Below are 10557 nucleotides of genomic sequence, written 5' to 3'. Positions count from 1 at the left end.
TCTTTTCCTAACTGAATACCCTTGATTTCTTTCTCTTGCCTGATTGCCCTAGCCAGAACTTCCAACACTATGTTGAATAGGAGTGGTGAGAGAGGGCATCCCTGTCTTGTGCCAGTTTTCAAAGGGAATTTTTCCAGTTTTTGCCCATTCAGTATGATATTGGCTGTGGGTTTGTCATAAATAGCTCTTATTATTTTGAGGTACGTTCCATCAATACCGAATTTATTGAGCATTTTTAGCATGAAGGGCTGTTGAATTCTGTCAAAAGCCTTTTCTGCATCTATTGAGATAATCATGTGGTTCTTGTCTTTGGTTCTGTTTATATGCTGGATTACGGTGATTGATTTGCGAATGTTGAACCAGCCTTGCATCCCAGGGATGAAGGCCACTTCATCATGGTGGATAAGCTTTTTGATGTGCTGCTGAATCCGGTTTGCCAGTATTTTATTGAGGATTTTTGCATCGATGTTCATCAGGGAGATTGGTCTAAAATTCTCTTTTTTTGTTGCGTCTCTGCCAGGCTTTGGTATCAGGATGATGTTGGCCTCATAAAATGAGTTAGGGAGGATTCCCTCTTTTTCTATTGATTGGAATAGTTTCAGAAGGAATGGTACCAGCTCCTCCTTGTACCTCTGGTAGAATTCAGCTGTGAATCCATCTGGTCCTGGGCTTTTTTTGGTGGGTAGGCTATTAATTGTTGCCTCAATTTGAGAGACTGCTATTGGTCTATTCAGGGATTCAACTTCTTCCTGGTTTAGTCTTGGAAGAGTGTACGTGTCCAGGAAATTATCCATTTCTTCTAGATTTTCTAGTTGATTTGCGTAGGGGTGTTTATAGTATTCTCTGATGGTAGTTTGTATTTCTGTGGGGTCGGTGGTGATATCCCCTTTATCATTTTTTATTGCGTCTATTTGATTCCTCTCTTTTCTTCTTTATTAGCCTTGCTAGCGGTCTGTCAATTTTGTTGATCTTTTCAAAAAACCAACTCCTGGATTCACTGATTTTTTGGAGGGTTTTTGGTGTCTCTATCTCCTTCAGTTCTGCTCTGATCTTAGTTATTTCTTGCCTTCTGCTGGCTTTTGAATGTGTTTGCTCTTGCCTCTCTAGTTCTTTTAATTGTGATGTTAGAGTGTCAATTTTAGATCTTTCCTGCTTTCTCTTGTGGGCACTTAGTGCTATAAATTTCCCTCTACACACTGCTTTAAATGTGTCCCAGAGATTCTGGTATGTTGTATCTTTGTTCTCATTGGTTTCAAAGAACATCTTTATTTCTGCTTTCATTTCGTTATGTACCCAGTAGTCATTCAGGAGCAGGTTGTTCAGTTTCCATGTAGTTGAGCGGTTTTTATTGAGTTTCTTAGTCCTGAGTTCTAGTTTGATTGCACTGTGGTCAGATAGACAGTTTGTTATAATTTCTGTTCTTTTACATTTGCTGAGGAGTGCTTTACTTCCAATTATGTGGTCAATTTTGGAATAAGTGTGATGTGGTGCTGAGAAGAATGTATATTCTGTTGCTTGGGGTGGAGAGTTCTATAGATGTCTATTAGGTCCACTTGGTGCAGAGATGAGTTCAATTCCTGGATATCCTTGTTAACTTTCTGTCTCGTTGATCTGTCTAATGTTGACAGTGGAGTGTTGAAGTCTCCCATTATTATTGTATGGGAGTGTAAGTCTCTTTGTAAGTCTCTAAAGACTTGCTTTATGAATCTGGGAGCTCCTGTATTGGGTGCATATATATTTAGGATAGTTAGCTCTTCCTGTTGAATTGATCCCTTTACCATTATATAATGACCTTCTTTGTCTCTTTTGATCTTTGATGGTTTAAAGTCTGTTTTATCAGAGACTAGGATTGCAACCCCTGCTTTTTTTTGTTCTCCATTTGCTTGGTAGATCTTCCTCCATCCCTTTATTTTGAGCCTATGTATGTCTCTGCATGTGAGATGGGTCTCCTGAAGACAGCAGACTGATGGGTCTTGACTCTTTATCCAGTTTGCCAGTCTGTGTCTTTTAATTGGAGCATTTAGTCCATTTACATTTAAGGTTAATATTGTTATGTGTGAACTTGATCCTGCCATTATGATATTAACTGGTTATTTTGCTCATTAGTTGATGCAGTTTCTTCCTAGGCTCGATGGTCTTTACATTTTGGCATGTTTTTGCAATGGCTGGTACCGGTTGTTCCTTTCCATGTTTAGGGCTTCTTTCAGGGTCTCTTGTAAGGCAGGCCTGGTGGTGACAAAATCTCTAAGCATTTGCTTATCTGTAAAGAATTTTATTTCTCCTTCACTTATGAAACTTAGTTTGGCTGGATATGAAATTCTGGGTTGAAAATTCTTTTCTTTAAGAACGTTGAATATTGGCCCCCACTCTCTTCTGGCTTGTAGAGTTTCTGCCGAGAGATCTGCTGTCAGTCTGATGAGCTTCCCTTTGTGGGTAACCCGACCTTTCTCTCTGGCTGCCCTTAAGATTTTTTCCTTCATTTCAACTTTGGTGAATCTGGCAATTATGTGTCTTGGGGTTGCTCTTCTGGAGGAGTATCTTTGTGGCGTTCTCTGTATTTCCTGAATTTGAATGTTGGCCTGCCCTGCTAGGTTGGGGAAGTTCTCCTGGATGATATGCTGTAGAGTGTTTTCCAATTTGGTTCCATTTTCCCCTTCACTTTCAGGCACCCCAATCAGACGTAGATTTGTTCTTTTTACATAATCCCATACTTCTTGCAGGCTTTGTTCATTTCTTTTTCTTCTTTTTTCTTTTGGTTTCTCTTCTCGCTTCATTTCATTCATTTGATCCTCCATCGCTGATACTCTTTCTTCCAGTTGATCGAGTCGGTTACTGAAGCTTGTGCATTTGTCACATATTTCTCGTGTCATGGTTTTCATCTCTGTCATTTCATTTATGACCTTCTCTGCATTAATTAGTCTAGCTGTCAATTCTTCCACTCTTTTTTCAAGATTTTTAGTTTCTTTGCGCTGGGTACGTAAATCCTCCTTTAGCTCTGAAAGGTTTGATGGACTGAAGCCTTCTTCTCTCATCTCATCAAAATCATTCTCTGACCAGCTTTGATCCATTGCTGGCGATGGGCTGTGCTCCTTTGCAGGAGGAGATGCGCTCTTATTTTTTGAATTTCCAGCTTTTCTGCCCTGCTTTTTCCCCATCTTTGTGGTTTTATCTGTCTCTGGTCTTTGATGATGGTGACGTACTGATGGGGTTTTGATATAGGTGTCCTTCCTGTTTGATAGTTTTCCTTCTGCCAGTCAGGACCCTCAGCTATAGGTCTGTTGGTGATTGCTTGAGGTCCACTCCAGACCCTGTTTGCCTGGTATCAGCAGCAGAGGTTGCAGAAGATAGAATATTGCTGAACAGCGAGTGCACCTGTCTGATTCTTGCTTTGGAAGCTTCCTCTCAGGGGTGTACTCCACCCTGTGAGGTGTGGGGTGTCAGACTGCCCCTAGTGGGGGATGTCTTCCAGTTAGGCTACTCAGGGGTCAGTGACCCACTTGAGCAGGCAGCCTGCCCCTTCTCAGATCTCAACCTCCGTGTTGGGAGATCCACTGCTCTCTTCAAAGCTGTCAGACAGAGTCGTTCGCGTCTGGACAGGCCTCTGCTGCTTTAGCTGAGCCCTGTCCCCAGAGGCGGAGTCTACAGAGACAGGCAGGTTTCCTTGAGCTGCTGTGAGCTCCACCCAGTTCGAGCTTCCCAGCGGCTTTATTTACCTACTTAAGCCTCCGCGATGGCGGGCGCCCCTCCCCCAGCCTCGCTGCTGCCTTGCAGTTAGATTGCGGCAGACTGCTGTGTTAGCAAGGAGGGAGGCTCAGTGGGCGTGGGACCCTCCCGGCCAGGTGTGGGATATATTCTCCGGTGTGCCGGTGTTACAGCGCAGTATTGGGGTGGGAGTTACCCGATTTTCCAGGTGTTGTGTGTCTCAGTTCCCCTGGCTAGGAAAAGGGACTCCCTTCCCCCTCGCGCTTCCCAGGTGAGGCGATGCCTCGCCCTGCTTCAGCTCTCGCTGGTTGGGCTGCAGCAGCTGACCCGCACGGATTGTCCGGCACTCCCGAGTGAGATGACCCCAGTACCTCAGTTGAAAATGCAGAAATCACCGGTCTTCTGTGTCGCTCGCGCTGGGAGATGGAGACTGAAGCTGTTCCTATTCGGCCATCTTGCTCCGCCCCCCCCCAAGATAAAAACTTTAAATCAGATAACTTCACAAGCATCCTTCCCAGTATTTGTCAGAAATACAACCAACATTTATGGATGACATTCATAAATTTCTTAATAAATATTATAATCATGGGAGAGCAATAGAAGAGGAACTATTGAAATCTGATTTCCATTTTTCAGAATATTCACTATTTGAAGAACAGAGGAAGACTATACTGTGAGAATTCAGAACAAATAAACATTACAGCTTTTCAGGTTAATGCACTAACAAGAGTTTTCTATTCCTCAGCAGCCAAATCTCTCACTTTCTTGGTTTACTGAGATCTATTATTCATTTAAGTTTGCCTTCTGATTCATTTTCACCTTTATAATATATTATAAAAGTTATTTTTTAAATTCAAAAATAATTACAAATAGAAAAATGAGAAAACTATGGGAAATCCAATCGATGGAAATTCTAGGTAGCTCTACAAAACACAGCCTTTTTTTATTATTATTATACTTTAAGTTTTGGGATACACATGCAGAACATGCAGGTTACACAGGTATACATGTGCCATGGTGGTTTGCTGCACCCGTCAACTCATCATCTACATTAAGTATTTCTCCTAATGCTATCCCTTTCCTAGCCTACCACCTCACTACAGGCCCTGGTGTGTGATGTTCCCTGCCCTGTGTCCATGTGTTCTTATTGTTCAACTTCCACTTATGAGTGAGAACATATGATGTTTGGTTTACTGTCACTGTGTTAGTTTGCTGAGAATGATGGTTTCCAGCTTCATCCATGTCCCTGCAAAGAACATGAGCTCATCCTTTTTCATGGCTGCATAGTATTCCATGGTGTATAAATGACACATTTTCTTTGTCCAGTCTATCACTGATAGGCATTTGTGTTGGTTCCAAGTCTTTACTATTGTGAACAGTGCTGCAATAAACAAATGTGTGCATGTGTCTTCATAGTAGAATGATTTATAATCCTTTGGATATATACCCAGTAATGGGATTGCTGGGTCAAATGGTATTTCTGGTTCTAGACCATTGAGAAATCGCCACACTCTCTTCCACAATGGTTCCACAAGTAGTTCGACAATGGTGGAACTAATTTATACCCCCACAAACAATGTCAAAGCATTCCTATTTTTCCACATCCTCTCTGGCATCTGTTGTTTCCTGACTTTTTTTTTTTTTTTTTTTTTTTGAGACAGAGTCTTGCTCTTCTTGCTCTGTCGCCTGGGCTGGAGTGCAGTGGCCAGATCTCAGCTCACTGCAAGCTCCGCCTCCTGGGTTGCCATTCTCCTGCCTCAGCCTCCCGAGTAGCTGGGACTACAGGCACCAGCCACCTTGCCCGGCTAGCTTTTTGTATTTTTTTTAGTAGAGACGGGGTTTCACCGTGTTAGCCAGGATGGTCTTGAACTCCTGACCTCGTGATCCGCCCGTCTCGGCCTCCCAAAGTGCTGGGATTACAGGCTTGAGCCACCGCGCCCAGCCTGTTTCCTGACTTTTTAATGATCACCATTCTAACTGGCGTGAGATGGTATCTCATTGTGGTTTTGATATGCATTTCTCTAATGACCAGTGATGATGAGCTTTTTTTCATATATTTGTTGGTTGCATAAATGTCTTCTTTTGAGAAGTGTCTGTTTATATCCTTTTCCCACTTTTTGATGGGGTTGTTTTTTTCTTGTAAATTTGGTTAAGTTCCTTGTAGATTCTGGATATTAGCCCTTTGTCAAATGGATAGCTTTGCAAAAATTTTCTCCCATTCTATAAGTTGCCTGTTCACTCTGATGACAGTTTCTTTTGCTGTGCAGAAGCTCTTTAATTAGATCACATTTGTCAATTTTGGCTTTTGTTGCCATTGCTTTTGGTGTTTTAGTCAGGAAGTAATGAAATCTTTGCCCATGCCTATTTCCTGAATGATACTGCCTAGGTTTTCTTCTAGGGTTTTTATGGTTTTAGGTCTTAGGTTTAAATCTTTAATCCATCGTGAGTTAATTTTTGTACAAGGTGTAAGGAAGGGGCCCAGTTTCAGTTTTCTGCATATGGCTAGCCAGTTTTCGCAACGCCATTTATTAAATAGAGAATCCTTTTCCCATTGCTTGTTTTTGACAGGTTTGTCAAAGATCAGATGTTTGTAGATGTGTGGGGTTGTTTCTGAGGCCTCTGTTCTGTTCCACTGGTCTATATATCTGTTTTGCTACCAGTACCATGCTGTTTTGGTTATTGCATCCTTGTAGCAGGATTTGAAGTCAGGTAGCGTGATGCCTCCAGCTTTGTTCTATTTGCTTAGGATTGTCTGGCCTATACAGGCTTTTTTTTAGTTCCATATGAACTTTAAAGTAGTTTTTTCCAATTCTGTGAAGAAAGTAAATGGTAGCTTGATGGGGATAGCATTGAATCTATAAATCACTTTGGGCAGTATGGCCATTTTCACGATACTGATTCTTCCTATGAATGAGCATGGAATGTTTTTCCATTTGTTTGTGTCCTCTCTTATTCCCTTAAGCAGTGGTTTGTAGTTCTCCTTCAAGAGGTCCTTCACATTCTTTATAAGTTGTATTCCTAGGCATTTTATTCTCTTTTTGAATGGGAGTTCAATTGTGAATGGGAGTTCACTCATGATTTGCCTCTCTGTTTGTCTATTATTGGTGTACAGGAATGCTTGTAATTTTTGCACATTGATTTTGTGTCCTGAGACTTTGCTGAAGTTGCTTCTGAGCTTAAGGAGATTTGGGGCTGAGATGATAGGGTTTTCTAAATATACAATCATGTCTTCTGCAAACAGAGACAATTTGACTTCTTCTCTTCCTATTTGAATACCATTTCTTTCTTTCTTTTGCCTGCTTGCCCTGGCCAGAACTTCCAATACTATGTTGAATAGGACTGATGAGAGAGGCATCCTTGTCTTGTGCCGGATTTCAAAGGGAATGCTTCCAGCTTTTTCCCATTCAGTTTGATATTGGCTTTGGGTTTGTCATAAATGGCTCTTATTATTTTGAGACACATTCCATCAATACCTTGTTTATTGAAAGTTTTTAGCATGAAGGGGTGTTGAATTTTATCGAAGGCCTTTTCTGCATCTATTGAGATAATCATGTGGTTTTTGTCATTGGTTCTGTTTATGTGATGGAATATATTTATTGATTTGTGTATATTGAACCACCCTTGCATCCCAGGGATGAAGCCAACTTGATTGTGGTGGATAAGCTCTTAATGTGCTGCTGGATTTGCTTTGCCAAGTATCTCACTGAGGATTTTTCGCATTGATGTTCATCAGGGATATTGGTCTGAAATTTTCTTTTTTTGGTTGTGTCTCTGCCAGGTTTTGGTATCAGGATGATGCTGGCCTCATAAAATGAGTTAGGGAGGAGTCCCAATTTTTCTATTGTTTGGAATAGCAAAACAGAGCTTTTTAAAACTCTGCATAACAAGAAAAACAATGTGGGCTAAAATCCTTGAGGGAAAAAAATTACATGTGCAAAAAAAAAAATGAAAAAATACAAGTATTGAGCGATTGGCTGTATGAGATACAAGTATGAGTGATTTTTTTTTCTTTGCAAGTTTCTGAATTTTCTAAATTTTCTAAATTGACTATATACTGATCATTCTCTATTTTAAAATCCTAAAAAAGATATTATGAAATAATTGAAGAATACTTCCCACTCCATCAATGTTTTAGAACACATTACACAAATGATATATTTTGAATAATCTGCCATGCTAACATTTCAATCACATAAATATATGTTGATAAGTTTATTAAAAAGCGTATCAATGATATCTTGCATGCTAAGAAGTTATGAAGTTATTCCACAAATATTTAATAGTAATTCTAATTAAAATTTAATAATTTTGGACCTGTCCATTTGCTTTATTATACTGTCTTTTAGACAAAAGCACATCAGAGGAAAATAAAGCATTATAATAAAATCTCATGTGGGGTCAAAAGTGACATTAATTAACCAGTATGGCTACAAACAATTCTGCCTATTTCCAACAAATCCAAGTCACCCTCAAAAAGCAAAATACATTATCTCTGATAGTAAATAATCATGAAAAAACAAGACACTGAAATCAATTCCAGCAAAGAATCACTTGTCACTGAAACAGGTGCTCCAACTTTACACTTGGCAAAAAGATAAGTCTTAGGCAGTACATTACAATTGATTACATCATAATACATTATATGTCTATAGCATAATGTAAAAATATGTCTGAATGTTAGTTGTTAACAAGAACTAGCAATAGAACTCACACCTGGATCTCACCAACTCTAATGCTGATACCAAGGGTGACCAATGGGGGAAGCTTGCACCAATCACTGGAGAGCTGTACAAGCAGTGCAAGTACTCAGAGAAGCTGATGGGAGAGATCTAGCAGGAGCTGGAGGAACTGGAGGAACTGCTGGTCCACACGATTTCTCACACCTACAAGGTCAGCTAGCAAATCAGTTATGAGCGAGAGTTACTACCATACCTGTTACTTAGGGCTGACCCGCAAAGGGTCAAAAAGTATGCCTAATACTTCACTTCCTCCTTATAAATCATGCAAAATGTCTCTTGTGGCCAGTGCTAACCAGAACAATACAGATGAAGAAATTTTGGAAACATATTTCCACTTTAGTCAAATTAACCAAATACAATGCCACCACAGAAAGAAACAGATCCCTGCCAGCTATAATTTGGCTTTGTGTTCCACACAAATCTCATGCTGAATTGTGATCCTGAGTGCTGGAGGTGGGGCCTAGTAGGAGGTGACTGGATCATGGGGGTGGTTTCTAATAGTTTAGCACCATCCCCCTAGTGCTATCTCGTGATGGAATTCTCATGAGATCTGCTTGTTTTAAAAGTGTGTAGCACCTCTCCCTACCTCCACTGCCATGTGAAGACATGCTTGCTTCCCCTTTGCTTTCCACCATGATTGTTTAAGTTTCCTGAGACCTCCCCAGCCATGCTTCCTGTACAGCCTATGGGACTTTGAGTCAATTAAACCTCTTTTCTTCATAAATTACCCAGTCTCAGGTAGTTCTTTATAGCAGTATAAGAACGGACTAATACAGTATCCCCATGAAACAATAAGCTGATAAAAAGGTATAAAGGAAGAACAGCTGGACAGAGCAGTAAAATCCCCTAAATCAGTCCAAGGAAATTCCTTCCTGACTCCTACAATGGATAAGGGTCTTAGTTTGCCAATCTACTACTGCCTACCTACATATCCATTAGAAGCCTGATTGCCGGTATGTTACCAATACTCTATAATCAGCAAGAAATATATTGCAAACCCCACAAGTTAGCATTCAGGAAAAAACTTCTAAGGTAAGAATTTACAAAGTTTGCTTTAAGATAAAAACTAGAAATAAATAAATAAATAAAATTCAACAGGGACCTTGGTAATAAATTTTGAAACCCTTATCAGCTCCCATCAGACCTTAAAGAATAAAAAATACCAACGTGAGGCCACAGAGCTGTTAACCCCCAAGCAAACAGTCAATAAAGAAAATAAAGAACAATGCAAAAGAAAAAACAGAAAAACAAAACTGTGTGTGTGGTATTGTAAAAATAAGGCAAGAACAGGCTAAGGTAAGGAAAAGAAGATTCTATCTTCGTATTTAAATAGGAATGAGTAAAGTCTTTAGAACTTAAAGGTCTCTGTATTGTTCTGGTTAATTTAGAGCCAAAAAGAATGTCTGTGACAGCTCAAATGCCTGTCTAATAGAAAAAAAAAAAAAAAAAAACAGAAAGGGAGAAATAATAAAACAAATGCACCTAAATTCTCCTGAGCTGATATAAAGACACAGGTTTTAAAGACTGATAAGAGCCATCCAGGTACTACAAAGAATATAATTTAAAAGAAAAATTTCCAAATCTCTAGGGGGAAAAATAAGTTTTTAAAATGTTAATTGAATATAAAAACAAGGGAAGAGAAAAAATAAAAATATATTAGACAAATAACAGACTGAAAAATAAGATCAAATATACCATGATCTAATTAATGAAATGATTCAATAACCCACTTAACAGGCAAAGACAAAAGACAAGGCTTTTATCTATATAAATTATGAGAGACAAAATGATTCTAAAATGTTTTTAGGGTTTTACCGTGTCAGGGTCAGACAGTTTAGTTTTCCATTCAAAAGTCAAAAAAAAAAAAAAGATAAATGAAAATTTCTCCTTTGCTCAACCTATGAAACATCTACAGTCCCTATACCACAATCTGTTGAAGAAGGGAGTAAATTCAGTCAAGGTAAACAAAAAGAGTTTACACATGTAAAATCAAGAAAGCATGCCTATGGTTAAGAGCACAAAAGCTAACAGAGGAGAGCTATCCAGACTGCACAACGCAGAAAACTGTCCTTCAGAACATCTAGAACTTCTGAGATCCAGGTGGCAGCAAGTTCCC

At 39.6% G+C, this 10557-nt stretch overlaps 1 protein-coding gene across 3 annotated transcripts in view; it reads right to left on the bottom strand.

The window, feature by feature from the left end:
* Window positions 1–10557, bottom strand: part of RAB28 (RAB28, member RAS oncogene family) — a 130973-nt gene that overhangs the window by 39382 nt on the left and 81034 nt on the right. The window lies entirely within an intron of this gene.

This window comes from Piliocolobus tephrosceles, chromosome 3 (genome assembly GCF_002776525.5).
Source record: "Piliocolobus tephrosceles isolate RC106 chromosome 3, ASM277652v3, whole genome shotgun sequence".
Classification (NCBI taxonomy): domain Eukaryota; kingdom Metazoa; phylum Chordata; class Mammalia; order Primates; family Cercopithecidae; genus Piliocolobus; species Piliocolobus tephrosceles.
The sequence above is the reverse complement of the archived record's forward strand: the minus strand, read 5'-3'. Positions and strand labels throughout refer to the sequence as shown.